Genomic DNA, 23212 nt, shown 5'->3' with positions numbered 1-23212 from the left:
GAAAGGCTCAGCAGCTCCAACACATCTGTGAAGAAAACGCTAGAGTTAATGTTACAAGTCTGGGTGACCCTTCCTCAGAACATCCTTGTGAACATTTTCCGCACCCTTTCCAATTTAACAATACCCTTCCTGTAGCAGCTATTCACCTTCATTGAAGGGTCATTAGAAGAAGGGCAACATTTTGAAGATGAAGATTAGGAGACATGGAGGGGATCAGAGGAAAATAACTTTCACCCAGAAGTTGGTTGGCATCTGGAATGCACTGCCAAGGAGAGTAGTTGAGGTGGTAATCCTTACATCTTTAAAAGGTGCATGGATGAGCACTTGAATGTCATAGCAATCCAGGGTATGGACCAAGTGCTGAGAAATGGGCTTAATGTAGATAAGTTGGCATAGACTTGATAGTTGTTCTGCCTTGTCTAAGCTGTATAATGTTATGACTATGGTCTGTTGGACTCCACTCCAAGAGAATTTTACTTCTGAAATAGTGATGTCTTACCGGAGCTATACCAGGTCTTGGTCACACTGTATCTGGCATACTGTATGCACTTTTAATCCGAAGGCAAGAGGGGGTATCTTTACCATAGAGTGAATGAAGAGAGGTTCACCAGCTGGTAATGAGCTTGGCAGGAATACCCTAAGAAGAGAGATTGGCTCAACTGGACTCTAGAATTTATAAAAAAAAAGGTACAAGAGGGGATTTGATTGGAGTGTATAAAATTCTAACAGGGCTGGAATAGATGCAGGATGGATGATTTCCCTGGTTGGAGAACCAGAGGATATGGTCTTAGATTACAAATTAGGCCATTTAAGACTTAGATAAGGAGACATTTCTTCACTCAGTGTGGTCTGTCTGTGGAATTTGTTCCCACTGAAGTTGTAAAGCCTAGGTCACTGAGTATAATCAGAATAGCCTTTATTGTCAGGTGCACTCGAATGAGCGTAGTGAAAAGTTCGTAACGTCACTTCTCGGTGCCATCCCACGTTCAGGGTACTGCGGTGCAGATACTTCAAGTGCTGTTACAGAATTGAAATACTGGGAGAAAAAGAGACTGTCATGGGAATAGAGTTTAAAAAGTCCAGAATGAGAATAAAAAGTTTCTTTAAGTATTCAAGTTATAGTCCCTTTTCAATGGAGTCCGTGCCTGCTGGGCTGCAGAACAAAAGATTATGCTGCCTCCAAGCTTTGAACTCTGTCCCGTAACTCGAAACCCAGGACTCAACTGCTGGCCAGCCTGCGCTCAGTCTGATCCTGCGCCAGCCACAACTCGCTTCCGGGACTTGATCTGCACTCAGCCTGTTCCCCGCATCGGGCTCCGGTCGTGCCTCACCTCCCCTGCTGGCTGGTCTTGGATTTTGTTCTCCATTCCCTCCGGATAAGCTACTTTAAAGAAGTAAAAAGTTAGTGGTGGGTGGGGGAAAGAAAAACTTCAGCAAGAGGCAAAAAGAAAGAATGTAGAAAAGTTGCTGGTGAGCAGAAGGGGTTCAGCTGAAGCGTCTTCCTCTGCCGCCGTCTTAACCAGAAGGTATTTAAGAAAGCTGTTGGTAATTTTTTTGTAAATTTTAAAGCATGAAGGCGTATGGAGAGCAAGTGGGTCTATCTGTTGAGACAGACCAGCCATGATCATATAGAAGTAGGCTCCAAGTGTCAAGTGACCTATTCTGCACCTAGTTTCTACATTTCTATGACCCAAAAACATCACTGACATTTAAAGTTTAAGAGAAGATTTGTAGCTCAGGTTGTTGATGAGGCTGTAGGCTTGCTCGCCAAACCGATGGGTTTGGTTGCAAACATTGTGTCACCCTGCTAGGTAACATCGTTAGTGGCGTCTGGTGAAGCATCGGTGTTCTGCCCCACTTGTTAGTTATGTGCCTCGGTTTACTTCCGTGGTTGGCATTACTTCCGGTCCTGTTTTTCAGTGGTTTGTACACAGGGTCTAATTCAGTGTGTTTGTTGATGGAGTTCTGGTCAGTGTACCAGGCCTCCAGGAATTCCTTGGTGTGTCTCTGTTTGGCTTGTGTGACTATTAACGCATTGTCCCAGTCGAATCAGTGTCCCTCAGTGTCTGTGTGTAGTGACACCCTATGACAGTTATTGATGAACGTAAAGGATCCCATACCCAAAACTGTTAAAACTGGAGTAATCTACAAAATACCATGCATGTACTGTGAGAAACACTACATAGGCCAAACCAGAAGAAAATCGACTGCGCTGATACATGAACACCAAATAGCCACCAAAAGACATGACCAATTCTCACTTGTCTAACTATACACGGGCAATGAGGGACACGAATTTGACTGGGACAAGACACAAGCCATGCCAAACAGAGACATGTCAGGGAATTCCTGGAGGCCTGGTATTCCAAATGGAACTCCATCGACAAACACATTGTACGCAGTGTCGAATTTAATGTGTTACCTAGCAGGGTGACAAAATGTTTGCAAACAAACCCACAGGCTCAGCAAGCATGTCTACAATATTATCACTAACATTCCTCTCAAGACGAGGTGACACAAAGTAGAAGAAAGCACAGCAGATCATTGGGAAACAAGGATGACTGCGTATTCTCGAGCCCCATACAGAAACTAATTTGACATAGTGATTGGGCCTGTCAAATCCAGCATCCACACTGAGGATAATAGTGTTGTCCTGCCTTAAGTCCCTTCTCAAGCTGCAGTACATTCCTTATCCTGCTATCTGCCGTAACAAGAAGGCTACAGTGACAATGGACCTCCTGTATCCACCCTACTTTCCCTACTTGTTCCTTGTGATTTTTTACCTTCAGACAATGGAAGACTGTTAGCTGTCCAGCTGCACAGCATCAGGAGAAAAATCAAGAAGCCACCAACTCAGAAATAGACAAACATGGATTTTAAAAATTATTTTAGAGATGGAGTAAACATGTGATGAGTCACTGGGCATGCTATAACTAGACCAAGATATAGTGGAAGGTGAAGTCATGACTGTATTCTATAATCCGAGCCAGAGGAAAAGTTTGATGGGATGATATACAAGTGAACATCAATGGTTATCCATATTGAAATGTTGCTTGCATTGACTAATCTGTCAGATAGTCCTTTGTCTCTCTCAGTGCCATATTAGTCTCCAAGTTGGCATAAGGCATCACACAAACCTTGACTTCTCCACAGTATCTATTCCTAATCTCTGTTACGTTATAGGTCCAATGGTGCCACAACTGCAGCTCCTAAACTTTTTATAACTCTTGAATGAACAACAATGTAACAGTGTCAGCAACCCTCTAGAGTACTTACAGTCATTTTTACTGAACTGAAGTTCTTCAAAATCACGTTATTTTGAATTTGGGTTCCTGACCCTAAGAATACTGTTCGTGCTAGGTTCCTGTTTATGGGGTTTGAACAGGATGAATAGATCTTGTATAATATTAGTATGCAGGGAATGTTAGTTTTTAGTCCTATTATTTTCTCTAGTATTTTTCTCTACTCTTAAGTTCCTCAACTTCAACACAGCCTTGGTTCCCTAGATATCTGATGCAATTTTGTACCCTCTAAAATAAACATAGGCACCAAACAAATTGTTAAATATCCCATTACTCATTATAGTTTCTTCTCTTTCAGTCTGTTAGGGACCACAGCTTACTTTACTTAACGTGAATCCTAACTCTATTTCAAATATTTTTCCTTTGTACAAATTTGTGAACCTCTTAGGATCTGCTTTCATATTTACTTCACTCTCCTGATCAATGTTTAATCATCGTTCACTATTTTCTAAAGCTATTCCAATCCTCAGGTTAACTATTATTCTTGGCAATAAAACTCCTGTAAACTTAACTGATTTACATAGTTACAGACAAACAACTTTCCCCACAGGCATTTTGTTTCTTAAATGGTATATTTATTCATTAAGAATTATGAAATATTTCTTAAAATGTCCACAATTAGCATCTGTAGTCCAATTTCATTCATTGTTGAATTTGGGTAATTAACCCTTCATACCTATGCAACTGGCTTCATTTAAGATTCAGACTTTAGAACATCATTCTCAAAGGCAACATTTAATTTTACCACATTAGGCAGCATTTGTGGAGAGAGAACAAGGGTTCAGATCTGCGGTCGGTCATCACAAATAAGCCAAGTTTGAAATGTGGAATAGTATAATTGTGGTATGGCATGCTAACATGTCATTTTGCCAATAGATGCTTGGCCATATGCATTAAAATAGTGACAGATTAATTAAGTTAAATTAAATCAATTCATCAATTTCCATACTAATTAGTATCTTTTAAAATCTGAAATAATTTGTGTGTAAACATTCAAAGCACTTATAGAATCCTTCTGGACTTTATGTGCAGTTTAGCATGGCCATTCTACCTAACCCACATATCTCTGGAATGCAGAAGGAAACTAGAGAAAACCCGTGCAGAAACGGGAAGAACGTGCAAAGTCCACACAGACAGTTGCCCAAGGATGGAATTGAACCAGGGTCCCGGTTGTGTAATTTTAATTAGGACCTTTTATCTTTTAATTAAATCTCTATTAAACTAAGAGATGACATGCACTTGTCATGTCTTTGTCTGTCAATCTCAACCTGCAAGAATTTAGAAGATATGGCTTTAACTTTTATATTTGGATTTGAATTTGATTTGAGAGTCTATTTTGCATTCTCAACCCAAATTTTAAAACTAATAATGGGGATAATTTTTCCTGTGCCAAATGTTAATGTTCCTTACACAGGGGTTAATCAGTATATATTCCATTAACACTCACCAAATGATATAACTATTTCTGATGAGCAGAACTCTCACTTTCTAACAATGATAAAGGAAGATATGAGATGGAATTTATTGTGCTATGCCCCAGCAAGCCTACAGGCAGGACAGGGTGAGGTTGGTAAGAATCAGGATGGGGTGTTTGCCCAATTTTGTGATGTTGACAAAATCATCCAATACCTCTGTGCACCTCAGAACCACTTGTTTGTTCTTGCTGAGAGAGTAGCTCTTTATGATCTACTCCCCATTTCTGTGCATTTCCCACACCCCCCCCCCCCACCTCACTGGATTCATAGCCCTATTTACATGTTTGTCCTCCTTGTCTTCAGAAGTGAAGAGCTTCCTGGGAGCTCTGCTCTGCCCCTCTTGGATCGCTTCCCACCTCAGGTGCTTCAGTCCCCACAGAATTTCTTCCATGTCTCCTTCACACATTCAGTGGTTCCTCAAAACCTCAGCAGCTCCCTCAGTGATTTTGCTTGAATTCTATGACGCTAAAACGGCCTAGCTCCATGCCTGCACTGGACTAATATTTCTTTCTTATGGTATACATACATGAGAACAATCACTGACAGCCCTTTAAGTTATTGCCAATTGCCCAGAGAACTGAACAATTATTATAGTGGATTTTTAGCTTCCAGATCCCAATGCTTGTTGCAAAATCAACTGGAGGCAGAAACATTACACTGTAGATATTTATGATTTTGAGCTCTAGCTCGTCGTTAGTCTCCATCAGTGATCAGAAACCCAGCCTGTTTTCTCCGGGGTACTGGAACTAGTCCATGGACTTAAGCATACTGTAAGTATGGTGCTAGCTCTTAGCGGTAAGTGGGAATCTTTCTCTTTTTCTCAGGAACAGAGATCTACATTATCCTGAACAAATTCACCTAAATTAATGAAAGGTAACAATTGAACCTCACCCAGAGATATTAAAAACTGCTGATGCTGGAGTCAGGGATAACACAGCGTGGATCTGGAGGAACACAGCGGGCCAGGCAGCATCAGAGGAGTAGGAAAGGACCATTTTTGATGAAGAGTCCCGACCCGAAATGTTATCTTTCCTACTCCTCTGATGATGCCTGGCCCGCTGTGTTCCTCCAGATCCACACTGTGTTATAATTGAACGTCAATTTGCGTGATGCAGCGGATCTCTGAGAAAGTAAAGTTTTTGCCTTGCCATTCCAAATATTTCTTTTAAAATCACTATCAATTCAAAAGGAAGGAAAAATATGGAAGGGATCAGTAACGTAAACTGAATTGCTGGACCCAATGTTGATGAGACTAAAATTTAACAGATTGAAAAGAGAATAATGTAGCTATACTTCAGCAAATATGTAATAAACGAGTATGAACAAGCACTGGAAGTACACTTTAGATGCTATTTAAGCGTTGATCAGTTGTTTTTCACATGCATCTACAGACATTTCCACTATATTCATTAGACACATTTCAAACTGGAGTGCTGTTAAAATACTCCAGCAGAAGAAAACATGTTTATTCGTGTTTAATTTGCATGATAGTAGCATTCTGTAAAAAGATCACTAAAATGTTGCGCAAATACAAGTATGTATCTTAACCTTTGCAAAGTTTGACTAACCTTACTCTTGAGAAAGCAGGTCTGGCATATGGGGAGCGGTTGAATTAGTTGGGATTATATTTGCTGGATTTCGGAAGAACTTGGGGTTTGGGTGGGGTTGGGGGGTGGTGAGGTGGAAGTCCTCAGAGAAAACTAAGATTCTAAAAGGACCAGGCAGGGTAGATGCAAGGCGGCATGTTCCTGATGACACTGAAGTCCAGAATCAAGGTTTATAATCTAAGGATACAACATAAACTACTTGGGGCTAAACAGTTAATGGATATTAGGGGGAAAGGAGAAACACTTGGATGATTAGCCACAATAATAATGAATGGCAGAGAAGGATCAAAGAGCGAAATGGCCCAGTCATTCTCTTTTTTAATGTTTCTTTTAGTTCAAGTCCGAACGGCTCCAAAGGTGTGTCATACATGTCTGAAAAGATAAAAATATCTATAATGTAGAATTTAATAATATTATGAGAATCACTGTGGAATTCCTGAGCAATATATTCAGATAACCAATATACAGCAGCATAGTGTTCATTATAGTCTCAAGGATACTTGAAGAAGACTCAAAGAATTGCTTTTCATCACCTGTTAAAATGAATAATGAATTGTAGTTTTCCCTGGATACAGTGATTTTCATTTTGTAGCATTCTGCATTGGTTGCAATCAGGAAGGCCGTTAAGAAAAACAGAATAGAGCAACAGCACAGTTAACATTAACCACGACAGCTTCTATGGCAATTTCAATTATTGGTTACCATTAACTCACAAAGTTTGGCTTTAAGGAAACAAATATGTTGGAGAATTTCAACTCTTTAGTTGTTGAGCTGGTACTGTTAAACAGATAAAGCTTCTGAACTGGATCAAAAATGGAATCATATTTCATCTGTCATACCAGGCCACTTAAGTAATCAAAGAATCACTTCAGTTGTAAAATAAAATCACTAAAGTGTTGCTCAAATATAGGTATGTATCTTAACCTTTGCAAAGTTTGACTAACCTTACAGTTGAGAAAGCAGGTCTGATATATGGGGAGCTCTGATATGAGAAATACTTCTTTAAGACACAAACATGACAAGCATTTGCGCCAGCTCCTGTATTTCAATATTTTGGAATAAAACCATTTCAGAACAGATGCATTGAAGCATATATTATAATCCCAACTTAATAAGGTATAATTCAACAGTTATTGATTGCCCTGTTGGTGACTGGAGAAATAAGCAAAGAAAATAATAAAATGTGATATAAGGCAGAGAAATAATGCCACAGGCTAAAACATAGTAATGAAGAAAGAAGTTTAAACTTAATGTGCTAAAGCAAGAACAGGCAAATCAAAATAAAAATTGATTAACATTGGAACAGCATAGATGATGTGTTTACTTTTGTTATTTTTTTAAATCAAAATGTTATGAAAGACAAAAGTTAGTGAAGTATACAACCAGCAAAGACAGAATTGCCATAAGGACATACTAAATGTAAATTATCACCACCAACAGAATAGAAATCATTCATTAGACATAGGTGTGGTCATAGCAACTTTACACCATCCACGTGCACTGACTTCAATATGTGTCAGACATATTGCAGGCAGTTACAATAAGTATGCTTTAACTGAATATTTACTTGAACAATGTTCAGTGAAAACTTGACATTTTAAGGTATTTTGCAATTTTAGTACAAATGCACCAAATGTGGAACATTAGACTCATGTTTTCCAAAAGGCTGTCAGTTTTTGAACTCAGCAAAGAGATGATTTATCCCCTCGAGCCTCTTGTTTTGTTCCATGAAATCATGAATGATTTGTGACCCAATTCCATTTACCTGCTGCTTTTGCCTGAATATATTTGTTGAACAAAAATAATCTCTCAAATTTATAATGAACAATTGCTTCAGGAGCAATTGCCACTTGTGGATGAGAATTCCAAACTCCTTCCATACTTTTTATATGGATAGGGTTCCTTGGTAAATCCCCTACAGCGTGGAAGCAGAATATTCAGCTCAGAGATAATGGAACCTGCAGATGCTGGAGAATCTGAGATAACAAAGTGTGGAGCTGGATGAACACAACAGACCCAGCAGCATCTTAGGAGCACAAAAGCTGATGTTTCGGGCCTAGACCCTTCATCAGATGCAGGATGTAAGCCCGAAACGTCAGCTTTTCTGCTCCTAAGATGCTGCTTGGCCTGCTGTGTTCATTCAGCTCCAGACTATTCAGCTCATTGAGTCTACACAGACCCTCCAGAGCATCCCAACCAAACCTACCCTATCTCTATAGCCTCGGATTTCTCACAGCTAATCCACCTAGCCTGCAAATCCCTTGATGCTATAGACAATTTAGCATGGCCAATCTTCCTAACCTGCATATGAGAAAACCAAAGCACCCATAGGAAACCCAAGTAGACATGGGGAGAATGTGCAGATTCTACAAAGACATTTGCCCAAGGATGCAATCAAACTTGGGTTCCTGATGCTGTGAGGCAGCAGTGCTAACCACTGAACCGCCATGCTGCCCCTGTTTCAGTCTTGAAAGGTCTGGCTCTAACTTCTAGATTATGTCTCTTAATCTGATGTTCCCCAGATTTGTGAATAGTTTATCTCCTATTCTGATCAATTTTCATTAGTAAGATGAAAATGTTGATTGAGTAACTAATCAATAGTTCAAGTTCCAGGGCACACTGGTGGTTTGTTTAATCTATCCACATAACTTAATTCTTGTTCAGGTTTCATTTTAATAAATCTACACTCCGCTCTCTCTAATATTAATATATCTATCTTAATGTGTCTTCAGAATTGGTCACAGTATTCCTGGTGCTTCTCAGAGTCATCTAGTCATAGGGTCCTACAACACGGAGACAGACTTTTTGGCCCAAACTGGTCTATGCTGACCAATATGTCCATCACGCTAACCCCATTTTCCTCCACTTGACCCATATCCTTCTAAAACTTTCCTGTCTACGTATTTGTCTATTGGCCTTTTAAATGTTATTAACACGCCTGCCTCAAGCACTTCTGCGAGCAACTCATTCCATATGCATACCACTCAGTGTAAAAATGTTGCCCCCTCAGGTTCCCACATATTCTTTCCCCTCTTACCTTAAAATGATGCCCTCTAGTCCTTGATACTCTAACCCTGGGAGAAAGACTACGTGCATTCACCCTATCCATGCCTCTATGATCTTATACACTTCTGCAAGATCCCCCTCAGTATCCTGTGCTCTAAAGAAAGAAGTCCTAGCTTGCCCAACCTCTCCCTGTAACTCAGTTGCTTGACTCCTGGAAACATCCTTATAATTTTTTTTTGTACTCTTTCCAGTTCAATAACACTCTTCCTATGGCAAGGCGACCGAACTGAACGCAATGCTTCAAGTGCAGCCTCACCAACATCCTGTACAACTGCAACATAACTTCCCAACTTATATACTCAGTGCTGATGAAGGCCAGAGTGCCAAAGCCTTCTTCATTGACTGTCTACCTGTGACCCCACTTTCAGAGAACTGTGTAGCTGAACTCCAAGGTCCCTCTGTTCCAATACACTCCTTTTAACCCGACCATTCACCATGGAACTCCTACCTTAATGTGACTTTCCAAAATGCAACACCTCACACTTATCTATATTAAACTCCATTTGCCATTTTTTGGCCCACTTCCCTGCCAATCAAGATCCTGCTGCAATTTCTGTTAACCCTCATCACTATCCATGATACTGTCTATTTTAGTGTCATCTGCAGGCTTACAAATCAAACCTTGTACATTCTCATCCAAATCAACAGCAATGGGTCCAGCACCGATCCCGGAGGCACACCAATAGTCACAGGCCTTCAGTCTGACAAGCATCCTTTCACTATTACTTCTCTGCTTCCAACCATCAAGCCAATTGTGTATCCAATTTTCCACCTGTCTCTGGATTCCATGTGATCCAACCGCCCTGAGCAGCTTTCCACGTAGAACCTTATCAAAGGCTTTACTGGAATCCATTCAGACTACATCCATCAACCTGCCCTCATCAGCCTTCCTGGTCCCTTCATCAAACAACTTTGTGAGGCATGATGTCCCACGCACAAAGCCATGCTGACTACTTCTAATTAAACCTTGTCTTTCCAAATGCACGTATATTTCATCTCTCAGTATCTTCTCAAATAATTTACACACCACAGATGTTGTGTTTACAGGTTGTTCTTTGCAGGCCTTTCTTGAATAATGGCACAACATTCATTACCCTCCAGTCTTAAAGGACCTCACCCATGGTTTACAATGATGCAAGTATATCAGTCAGGACCCCTGTAATTTCTTCTCTAGCCCATTGCAGAGTTCTTGGATATATCCAGTTAGGACCAGGAGAAATATCCATCTTCACACGTTCTAATATGTACAACACCTCCTCTACAGTGATATGGACTGTCCTCAAGTTATCGCCACTAACTTTCCCAAGTTCCCAAGTCTTCATGCCTTCTCTACAGTAAACAGAGCAGAAATATTCATTGAGGACTTCACCCTTCTCCTGCAGTTCCACACATATTTGTCCACTTTAGTCCTTGAGGGGTCCACTTTAGTCCTTGAGGGGTCCTATTCTCTCTATAGAGAATCTTTTTCCTTTAATATACTTAAGATCTTATCTCTTTGGATTCACCCTAATCTTCTCAGCCAAACCTATCTCATGCCCCCTTTCACCATCCTGGTTTCCTTTTTTAGTAATTTCATGTGTCACCTATATACTGTATGGATTTCCTTGATCCCAGCTGCCTGTACCTAAACCGTGCCTTGACCTTATTTCTGGTCAAAGCCTTGATATCACTTGTCATTCAAGGTTCCCTGCTCCTGCCAACTTGCCCATCGGTCTCACTGGAACGGGTTCTTGAAATCAGGCAATGGCACTTTGAAAGGACTCCCACTTGCCAAAGGTCCCTTTGCCTGCAAACGAACTATTCCAAACAACCCCCGCAAAATCCTGCTAATTCCATCAAAATTCGCCTTGCTCCAATTTCGAGCTTGAACCTGTGGACCAGTTTTATCCTTCTCCATAACTATTTTAATAATAGAACTATGGTCTCTGGTCCCAAAGTGCTCCCCGACTGGCACCTCAGTCACCTGTACTGCCCTATTTCCCAAGAACTGGTTGCGTTTTGACACTTCCTGATTAGGGCCCTCTGTATACTGCTTGAGGAAATTTTCCTGAACACATTTAAATTCCATCCCATCTAAGGCCTTAACTCTCTGGCAGTCCCAGTCTATATTTGGAAAATTAAAATCCCCTACCATGACAACTCTATTGCTCCTGCAAATCTCCCCTTTCTCCCTGCATTTTTTTTTCTCTAATTCCCATTGACTATTTGGGGCATCTAATACAATCCCAATAACTTCACCATCCCCCTCGTATTTATTAGCTTCACCCACAAAGCCCCATGGGATGATCTCTCAGTTATTTTGTCTCTGACTAATGCTGTGATACTTCCCTTAATCAAAAATGCAGCAGCCCTCCTCTTCTTCCTCCACCTTTGTCCTGACCAAAGCACCTATACCCTGGCACATTAATGTGCCAGTCCTGTCCCTCTCTTAAGCATGTTTCTGTAATGGCTATAATATCCCAGTACCATATACCTATCCACACCCTGAGTTCATCAGCCTTGCTTGTCAGCCCTCTTGCATTGAAATAGATAGAATTTAATCCAACAGGCAATCCTCGCTCCCTGTCCTATTCTAGCCTGAACTGTCTCTTCAAAGTTGCTATTTCTGATTCCTCCTTCCAGCATCGCACATGTCTTCCTGTTTTTGAGGATCCCAACCCCTTGCCAATTTAATTTAAACCCGCCCTTATAGCGCTAGCAAATCTGCTCACCAGGATATTGGTCCCCCTCCAGTTCAGTTGCAACTTGTCTCTCTTGAACAGGCTCCTCTGTCCCAGAAATGATCCCAATGATCCAGGAATCTGCCCCCTGCACCAAATCTTTAGCCATGCATTCATCTGCCACATCCTCCTGTTCTTACCCTCACTAGCATGTGGCACTGGTAATCCAGAGATTACTACCGTTGAGGTCCAGGTTTAACAGTTTTCCTACAATCACCTCACAGGATCTCTTCCCTATTTCTACCTATGTCATTTGTGTCAAAGTGCACAATGACTTCTGGGTGCTCAGCTCCTCCCCCTTTGAGAATGTTCTGCAGCCACTCAGACATCCTGAATCCTGCAACCCAGAAGGAAACACACCATCCTGAATTCCTATTTGTGGCCACAGAATCTCCCATTTGTCCCCCTAATTATCAAGTCTCCTGTCACTAAGGTCCTGTATACCCTTTCCCTCTGTGCCCCAGAGCCAGTCGAAGCACCATCAATCTGGCTACAGGGATAATGGGTACTGCAGATGCTGGAGAATCAAAGATAATAAAGTGTGAAGCTGGATGAACACAGCAGGCAAAGCAGCATCTCAGGAGCACAAAAGCTGACGATTCAGACCAAGACCTCTCTGATGAAGGGAGAGAGTGGTCTACCGCGACTCCCTTGTCCGCTCCACACTCCCCTCCAACCCCACCACACCCAGCACCTTCCCCTGCAACCGCAGGAAGTGCTACACTTGCCCCCACACCTCCTCCCTCACCCCCATTCCAGGCCCCAGGATGACCTTCCGTATCAAACAGATGTTCACCTGCATATCTAACAATGTGGTATATTGTATCCATTGCACCCGGTGTGGCTTCCTCTACATTGGGGAAACCAAGAGGAGGCTTGGGGACCGCTTTGAAGAACACCTCCGCTCGGTTCGCAACAAACAACTACACCTCCCAGTTGCGAACCATTTCAACTCCCCTCCCATTCCTCAGACGACATGTCCATCATGGGCCTCCTGCAGTGCCACAATGATGCCACCCGAAGGTTGCAGGAACAGCAACTCATATTCCGTTTGGGAACCCTGCAGCCTAATGGTATCAACGTGGACTTCACAAGCTTCAAAATCTCCCTTTCCCCTACTGCATCCCAAAACCAGCCTAGTTCTTCCCCTCCCCCCACTGCATCCCAAAACCAGCCCAGCCTGTCTCTGCTTCCCTAACCTGTTCTTCCTCTCACCCATCCCTTCCTCCCACCTCAAGCCGCACCTCCATTTCCTATCTACTAACCTCATACCGCCTCCTTGACCTGTCCATCTTCCCTGGACTGACCTATCCCCTCCCTACCTCCCCACCTATACTCTCCTCTCCACCTATCTTCTTTTCTCTCCATCTTCGGTCCGCCTTCCCCTCTCTCCCTATTTATTCCAGTTCCCTCTCCCCATCCCCCTCTCTGATGAAGGGCCTAGGCCCGAAACGTCAGCTTTTGTGCTCCTGAGATGCTGCTTGGCCTGCTGTGTTCATCCAGCTCCACACTTTGTTATTTTAAGCAGTACTTTGATTTGTCAGTGTGGCTGCTTGTTATATTGAACTGTGGAAGGAAGTGCTCTAGACTTTGCTGGTCATCCTGAAACCTGTGGGTCTCTGTTCACCCTTTGCTGTGATGTGCCTTTTCCAGCTGCTTCTTATTAATTGGGGCTGTCTTCCTCTGCTGGCCTCAATGGGTTGTATAATTAGACACAGTGAAGTTGATGGTAGCTTCTCCTCTCCATATTGTGTGGCTGAGCAGTGGGTATAGTGGAAGTGTCCTTATCTTTGATTGACAAGGCCTGGCTCAAGGTTCCACCTGTCTTGGAGGTGTGTTATAACATGTACATTACTGCAGGTGTTTTTAATTTGCTGAGGGCCAGTGTTTTTCACCCATATCAAACACCATTTTAAGAGGCTTACCTACATTTTAATTGATAAACAGTAATCAAGGAAATGAAATAATCACGATCATCAGCATAGAATGCATTTTTTCCTTGACTTTACCATCGCAAAAATGTTAGAATATGCATGAATTATGTTAGCTTTTACAGCAATCAATAATAGCTATTGCAGTCATTATTATAGAAAATACATTTATGTTCTGGATTTATTTAATTGAGTTTAAATCCCCTAAGCTGCCCTGATTGGGTATGAAGTCATATTTCCAGATTATTTAGCTTGGCTACATGTATTAAGATGGCACTGCCATTACCACTATCCCAATATCTCCTCAGCATATCTGTAAATTGTAATTTTCATAGTAAATTTCGAACAGCACTCAAATCAGAAAAACCATGGACCATCGGTTACAGACTTCCCTCTCAGTTTGAAGGTCATGGGCCCTTGCCCCATGACAGAAACTTAAGGGCAAATTCTAAAGCAATGCACTGGTGCACTGCTACGGGAATATTTCGAGGGTTGGTTGGATCAGTTGGCTGGACAGCTGGTTTGCTGATGCAGAGTGACATCCACTTTATAGGTGCAGTTCCTTCGCTGGCTGAGGCTACCATGAAGTAACCACTTTCCCATCTTCAAACCTCACCCAAGGCCTGTTGACCCTCAGGTTAAACTCACCACCAACTGTTTCTATCTTATTAGAGAGCAGCCTTATGGTCCGTTAGGCCGATGGTAACTTTTTATGTGAATGCTACTTTATCAGAATTATGTAGGGTCAGAAGCTCCTGCAAATAGATTTTTGGAATATGGAAGACTTCAAAACCCATGGATTTAACTACTGTTAAATAAAAATCACCCTTCTGTACAAACACATACAACTGGGCTAGGCAGGAAAGGATCATACTCAGAATTACATAAAAACACTGTCTAAATATGGGAATTCAATTGCTGCAGTCCATTGGTGTAAGTAGGCAAACGATGCTGTCAGGGATGGATTTCCACCATTTTGACCCAGAATCAATGAAGGAAAGGGAATGTGTTTGAGTCAAGTTGGTAAGTGGCTTGAAGGGATCTTGAAGGTGGTGGTATCCCCATGTTTTTTGCTGGCCTTGTTCATCTAGATGCCAAGGAAAAGTATTGAAAGGAACAGATGGCACATTTCAAGCTAGCAGATTGATTTGAAGTGAAGGGAAATGCAATTTGATCAAAAGCTGTAGCCATGAGTTTCTGACATGGGTCTTCACAGAGCTGACCAGGCTGATTCTCTGACCACAGATCTTCACTGGGAATTAGACCTAGTAGTATCCAGATTGCGGTTCCATGACTAGACTGAGACGATTTGTAAAGGAGCAGTCTGTGGAGTTTCGATGGGTGTTTTGAAAACTTGAACTGCCTGAACAGAGAGTAGAATTATTCCCATTCGGAAAGGGGCAAGAACCAGAAGACATCAATTTAAAAAGAGATTTAATCAGGGAAGAAAGCATTTTGCAAGTCTATGAGGAAAAGGCAAGGAAGTGAGGCGAGCTGACTCGCTCTCAACAAAACCAGCACAGGCACAATGAGGCAAATGGTCTCAGCTTGTGCTTATACCCAATAATTCTGATAAAAGTAAATACTGCGAATGCTGGAAATCTGAGAAAAACAGAGGGAATGCTGGAAAAACTCAAGAGGTCCAGCAGTAACTTTGGAGAGAGAAGCAGTTAATGTTTTGAGACCAAGAAATGTTGAGAAGGGGATTTATATCCTGTTTGAAACATTAACTCAGTTTCTCTCTCCACGGGTGCTGTGAGACATGTTGAGTTTCTCCAGTATTCTGTGTGCTTATTTTTTATGATTCTGAGACGGTTTACAATTCATTCACGGCTAATCCAAAGTTTCATCCAAAATAATAATCAAAATGTAGCATACTAGCTGCGTTTTGAAATATATGATCCTAAAATCAGGCACATTGTTAAAGCCAAGATAATAAAATGTGAGGCTGGATGAACACAGCAGGCCCAGCAGCATCTCAGGAGCACGAAAGCTGACGTTTCGGGCCCAGACCCTTCATCAGAGAGGGGGATGGGGTGAGGGTTCTGGAGTAAATAGGGCGAGAGGGGGAGGCGGACCGAAGATGGAGAGAAAAGAAGCTAGGTGGAGAGGAGAGTATAGGTGGGGAGGTAGGGAGGGGATAGGTCAGTCCAGGGAAGACGGACAGGTCAAGGAGGTGGGATGAGGTTAGTAGGTAGGAGATGGAGGTGCGGCTGGGGATGGGAGGAAGGGATACTGTATCCATTGTACCCGGTGTGGTTTCCACTACATTGGGGAAACCAGGCGGAGGCTTGGGGACCGCTTTGCAGAACACCTCCGCTCGGTTCACAATAAACAACTGCACCTCCCAGTCGCGAACCATTTCCACTCCCCCTCCCATTCTTTAGATGACATGTCCATCATGGGCCTCCTGCAGTGCCACAATGATGCCACCCAAAGGTTGCAGGAACAGCAACTCATATTTCGCTTGGGAACCCTGCAGCCCAATGGTATCAATGTGGACTTCACCAGCTTCAAAATCTCCCCTTTCCCCACCACATCCCAAAACCAGCCCAGTTCGTCCCCTCCCCCCACTGCACCACACAACCAGCCCAGCTCTTCCCCTCCACCCACTGCATCCCAAAACCAGTCCAACCTGTCTCTGCCTCCCTAACCTGTTCTTCCTCTCACCCATCCCTTCCTCCCACCCCAAGCCGCACCTCCATCTCCTACCTACTAACCTCATCCCACCTCCTTGACCTGTCCGTCTTCCCTGGACTGACCTATGCCCTCCCTACCTCCCCAACTATACTCTCCTCTCCACCTATCTTCTTTTCTCCCCATCTTCGGTCCACCTTCCCCTCTCTCCCTATTTATTCCAGAACCCTCACCCCATCCCCCTCTCTGATGAAGGGTCTAGGCCCGAAACGTCAGCTTTTGTGCTCCTGAGATGCTGCTTGGCCTGCTGTGTTCATCCAGCCTCACATTTTATTATCTTGGATTTTCCAGCATCTGCAGTTCCCATTATCACATTGTTAAAGCCATTCTGTTTACAGAATATTTTGCTCTAGTCAATATGTTTTATCATTCATTTATCATTCACACATCACTATGTGATTTAGAACAGTTCCACCAGATAGCAACAGATGTCATCCCTGAGGAATTCTCTCCAACAACATTTATCAATGTCAATGACTGTGACAATGTTGTAGTCTAGGCAATTCAGGGGAACTGCATGCTGTGTAGATAACTCGTAGAAGTTTTAGAATCTTTTTCTATAACAATATAATGCACTTACAATGTTATTTTCAGTCTGGTGTTGAATCTGTGGCAGCAGACCTGAGATGGACTCATGACAAAACCTAACAGAAGCAATGCAAGGCCCAATCCAAAAATAGAATTTGGATGAGTTGTGTTGCTTTGCAGAGACAAATCTTGTAAAGATAGACTCATGACTCAATGTTTGACTTGCCTCAATTATTGTCTTGATGCAGATCGGTCCTTCATATATTAGCAGTGGTTATCATAGCATTAAAATAAACCCAACCACTGTACACACCGTGACACTACCTATATATCTCCACAAAACAAAGGCACAATTTCTAAAATTTAGGCTTGAATAATAACCTGTAGAAGTTGGGTGTCCAGTATCATGTGAAGATTTTGGCAGAGAGTTTAGCCCGTCTGGTGGCAACTTTTGAACTCAACAAGCTCATTGGCATTTTACTTGGCATCATGGCACCACATGCGTGGCACTAGGTATGTTGAGGAACAACTCAGCTTATTTGTTTCAACAAATAAGGGCGGCACATTGGTTCAGTGGTGAGCGTTGCAGCCTCACAGCGCCAGGGACCCAGGTTTAATTCCAGGCTCAGGCGACTGTCTGTGTGGAATTTGCACATTCTCCCCGTGTCTGCATGGGTTTCCTCCAGGTGCTCTGGTTTCCTCCCAGAGTGCAAAGCTTGCAGGCTAGGTGGATCGGCCATGCTAAATTGCCCATAGTGTACAGGGGTGTGCAGGTTATCGGGGGATGGGTCTGGGTGGGATGCTTCAAGGGGCGGTATGGACTTGTTGGGCCGAAGGGCCTGTTTCCACACTGTAGGGAATCTAATCTAAACAGAAAATCTGAAAGCAAAAGTTGGCAATGAAGATGTAAGAACATAGTAAAATGGAGGAGGAGCTGTTGCTCAACTTTTTAAGTCCGCTCTTGTCATTCAGTAAATTATGGCTAATCATTCACCTCACCACTAATTACCTGCTTGATTATCATATCCCTTGACTCCGCTAAGATAAAAAAAACTAACAACCACGGCCTTGAATGTTTTTAATAACTGAACATCCTCAAATCTCTGGGATGGAAAATTCCAAAGTTTCAAATCACTTGAGAAGATAAAATCCTCCTTTCTGAATCCCAAGTGGTTAACTTCTTATATACTGACATTGTGATCATTAGTTTTGGACACTTTTGTATGAATGACTAAAAATCCTGATCATACAGTTTACATATTTATGATCAAGCAAAAATCCCCATCATCTAAAATATCTCATCATCTAAGCCCCTGGACCTTTCCAACATGTAAAATACTGAGCAAAACTCTGGCATTAGGCTGTAGCAAATACACAACAGAACCAGCAGAATGGGGATTTCTGGCTGGGACTATTGTTCATCCTGCAATATCAGTTCACTATAAAAGAACAGTCAAATGACACTAACAAGATTCTAGCTGGAGATAGTTTTTTACACCTTGGGCTACCTGGCACTGATAGTATGAGGCCTACAGAATACCCAGCATTCAACTTCAATCAAAATCCTTTCACAGAGATACCAGGCATTCTGCTTCAACTGATAATTTATTCACACATACTCTTAAAGATTTGAAAACCAACTGATTTCAGAAGGAACTCCAGAAAACACAGATTTGACATGAAGATAAAGGGCCCAACAATCAATGTAATTGCAGGCCCCGAACTCATCTGAGGGAGCTATCCCCAGAAAACATCCTAACAACTAATTCCAGCAGCTTTTTCCAATAACATTTCAAAAATCTATTTTTCAAGATCAATTCCAAGAACATTCCATACTTTGAAAATTGTGTGATTAAGCTACAGCACAACAAGGGCTAAATTGTAAAGGCTAATGCAGAAAGGGATCTTGCAAGTCCATTTGAAATCAGTTCAAAGCACACATGAGCGTACGTCACAAACAGACTGTGGCCCAGACCTCGTGGTTAGGGTATGCAGGACAGTTTGCGGTTTCGAGGAGGATCAAGTAAAAGAAATATGTATCAAGGTACAACTTGGGCACAAGTGCTATTGGAACGGATAGTCATAAGAAATAATAACAGGAGAAAAGAAACAAGTCATCCCCACAAAAATGAAAGGAGGAAATGTTCAACTTGATATTTCTGAAGTTGTCATTCTCCAAAAATTAAAGAAATACATTGAACAATAATTTGAACTCAAAAACTTTGAATATGGTCTCAGCTGTAGTATGTCTGAAGAGGAGGACCAATCATTTAATTTACAGCCAGTACAGACCAGGAACCATATGGAGGACAAAAAAAAGACAAAGGGTGACAAGTGTATAGTTACATATGAATATATACAATGGGCAGCCCACACACCTCCCCAACCCAAACTGGTGGAAAGATGGTCCAAGGACGATCCAAAAAAAAGAAAGCATGAAAGCGTGGAATGAATTGGAAAAGCTTAAAAATATGCAGTTTTCGCCCTATGAATGGAGTACAAGTGTTGTCTATCATGGTAGGAGGCAATACAAGCAGGAAACTGGTTAAGAAGTTAGAGAGGAATTAGGTGACAAATGACAAGACCCCAATGTTGGATAAAAGCCTATTAGGGATTGGTTGAAGGATTACGGCCCACCTGAAACCGATTGGAGTAAAATCACAGCATGACAGCGGAAAGGCAATGAGCAAGTACGAGACAATGCAAAAAGGTTTGTGGTGATCTGGATAGAATGTTCCAGCCTGGCAGGGGACATAGACACTGTCGATTTTTTCCGTGTCTATGTCCTGAAGTGTCCTGAAATCCATCTTTGTCACATAATTAAAACCTGAACGAGCAAAAATGTTGAAGTTTGTGGTCCCCCATTGGGAGACTAGTCATAGAACGTATGGTGAAATCTTTGAAGAGGGTAACTGCTTGGGATGGAGCATGGAATCTAAACTTAGGACCACCCAGACCAGAGGAACAACACTGTGGGCATGAATGACAGTGGGCAAAGACCTGAAAGATTAAGAAGGGAGGCTGCAGGTGGCCCTAAGCCTATTCCAAGACAGAAATTTTATCCATCTGGGCACTCTGACTGAATGGGCATTCCTGGAATGCAGTAATGGCACATCCCCTGAATAGCAGAAGACACTCCTAGATATATTGTCTTTTGCACACTGGTGCTGAATTGACAGGTTTACCTTTAATTGACATGCATAATCTGCATTTTGAAGGTAAGCATAGGACTGAAGTCAGAGTAGGAGAAAAGCAAAGACCTGGGAGCAACTGGAATGACTGCAAAGGAAAAAGAAGCAGAGACAGAGCGCGAGCATGCAACTGTGCTCATTGAAGTGTTAACTCTTTACAGTCTGGTTTGAATGCACTTTTGTTCATTGGAGGTTAAACATTGTCTTGTGTAATATTTGTGTATTTGTTCCCTGGAGCTCAAGATCCAGGAATCCTTTGAATTTAGTTTGCATTTTGGGAATCTATCGTAATTTGAAAAATTAACGTGTACTTGTATCACTGTGGAACATGTATAGTTAATATAATGTCCTTTCAGGAAACTATCAGTGGTTGTGTAAAGTAAAAATCTGCAACAAAATATTCATTTAAAAATTGGGTCGTAATGCTTTGTAAAAATTTTTGTCTTGGAATTAGAAATTATCCCAATTAGAATTTCATTTTCTGGCCAGAGCGAACTTTGAAATAGTGTTTTAACATAAGTAAATATTTAACTCCAGATGGTAAGATTTGCTCATTGTAAACATACTTTGGCGTAAAAGTATTCAAGAACAGTTGGTTCCGATATAACCCAATAGTTCCACTCTCATGCGAATTTCCATTATAAGAAAATCACGCAAAAGTCATGCAATTTAAACCAATTCACCCAGAACCACATTACAGCCAATATAGGTAAAGAAAGTTTGCATTCTACAAATAGTGTTTTAAATTTTTTAATCGTGTTAAAACCAATTCACATTGAAGAAACACGCATTATAGCAGAATCGACTAAAATAGGAATATTGGAATTTTGGAAATGCAATTCATTTGAACAAAATTCTGAAGTATGTTCTAAAATCTCACAAAACTGATAAAGGAGTTTTAAAGGAGAGTACAATCTGACAAAGGTGGTAGGCTTTTCCTTTGTCAATTATAGCATACTTATTTCTGTACAGTAAGAAGAGAGACAGTCGATGTAATTATATCTGGGAGTTTTCATCCCACCCCTTATACCACTACCAATTCTACTTAAAGTGAAATGGAAGATACTTTTTTGTTTTCCAGATAAGAGTTTGAGCTTCTGAACCTGTCTGCAGACTTCCAGCATTGCAACACAATGGATGAGGCTTCCTCAAACCATCAAGCCCATTTGTTGACAACATTTTCAGCATTGAAGAACTATTGTGCAACATTCAGTAATTTCAATGCATAAAATTGTTAGTGACTTTGGGGTAGTGTACAGAATTTTAAATTTGGACAAATTTGCATACATATATATCAAACATCTAGAATGAGATATAAAGTAAGTTTAAAATATATGGTTCATCTTAGAGAATGAATAAAAACAAGGTATGTTTTGCCTGAATCAAACAGAAATGTTTGACTTCTGCTTTAAAATATTATAAGGTAATTTACCATGTACTACAGACCTCTGTAATTAGATAGGTGGTAATAGTTAAACGTCAAAATTGAATGAGATGAAACAATTCGGTATGGACAGTAGTGGCAGAGGAAAAATGAATCAGAATAGCATGTTGAAATGGCAATTGAAGTTAATGTACACTTTAGTGAAGTGGAAGTTTTTGTCAGAGTATTAAACTGATAGAATTCTCTTGATGATGTTTGTGTCCTTGTCTTTCCCTGGGTGAACTTGGTGATTGAGCCACTATCCGAGGCATCCAGACTGTATGATTCAGGAATGCGTGACATGGAGTGTTTTGGGATATTGAAGTAAGTGTGCAAAAGTATGTTACCTCAGAAGTAACAAACATGAGTGAATGCTTGGTAAAAATATTGCACTGAGGATTGGGCTTCAGACACGTGCACCTACTTGATAAAGAGATTAGTATGGTTTCGAAGAGCACAAGAACACAGATTAAAGGATAAGACACTGACGAATAATCCACAGAGAAACTGACCTTAAAACAATAATAGTGAGCTGACGTGAAAGGGTGCAAAAATGATGACATACATATACCTCAAAAAAAAAGAGAACTGGGGAATTTTGAGTCCAAGTACGACATTGATGAGCAACCAGTGACTGAACTTGAACCCTGATAAGAATTGGTCCAATAGTCCAAGATGTGGAAGTTGATTATATTACTTTTTACTGTTGTGATTCTTATTCTGTTTGTCTTGTTTATGTTGTTTAATTGTTGTATTCAGCAAACGTTGAAGCTTAAAGTTCGGTACATTACTGCTCTTCAACACTCTAGGCGACCCACATATTATTGTAGCTTGCTTTGCTGGTGTGATTCTGTTTGGGGAAGAATCATAGAACATAGAACCCTACAGCGCAGTACAGGCCCTTCAACCCTCGATGTTGCAGTGACCTGTGAAACCAAACTGAAGCCCATCTAACCTACACTATTCCATTATTATCCATATGTTTATCCAATGACCATTTATATGCCCTTAAACTTGGCGAGTCTACTACTGCTGCAGACAGGCCATTCCACGCTCTTACTACTCTGAGTAAAGAACCTACCTCTGACATCGGTCCTATATCTATCACCCCTCAATTTAAAGCTATGTCCCTTCGTGCTAGCCAAGGCTCTCACTGTCCACCCTATCTGATCATCTTAGGATGTCTCTATTAGGTCACCTCTTAACTGTCTTCTCTTTAACAAAAAGAGCCTCAAGTCCTTCAGCCTTTCCACATAAGACCTTCCCTCCATA

General features: G+C 41.5%; 1 long non-coding RNA gene across 1 annotated transcript; it reads left to right on the top strand.

The window, feature by feature from the left end:
- Positions 1–1286: 1286 nt before the first annotated feature.
- Positions 1287–22153, top strand: LOC125452036 (uncharacterized). Its single transcript, XR_007247443.2, has 2 exons — positions 1287–1526; positions 21599–22153. It is a non-coding gene; the product is annotated as an uncharacterized LOC125452036 (long non-coding RNA).
- The last annotated feature ends 1059 nt before the right edge of the window (positions 22154–23212 follow it).

This window comes from Stegostoma tigrinum, chromosome 5 (genome assembly GCF_030684315.1).
Source record: "Stegostoma tigrinum isolate sSteTig4 chromosome 5, sSteTig4.hap1, whole genome shotgun sequence".
Lineage (NCBI taxonomy): Eukaryota > Metazoa > Chordata > Chondrichthyes > Orectolobiformes > Stegostomatidae > Stegostoma > Stegostoma tigrinum.
Note: the sequence above shows the minus strand (reverse complement) of the source record. Positions and strands in the feature narration are given on the sequence as shown.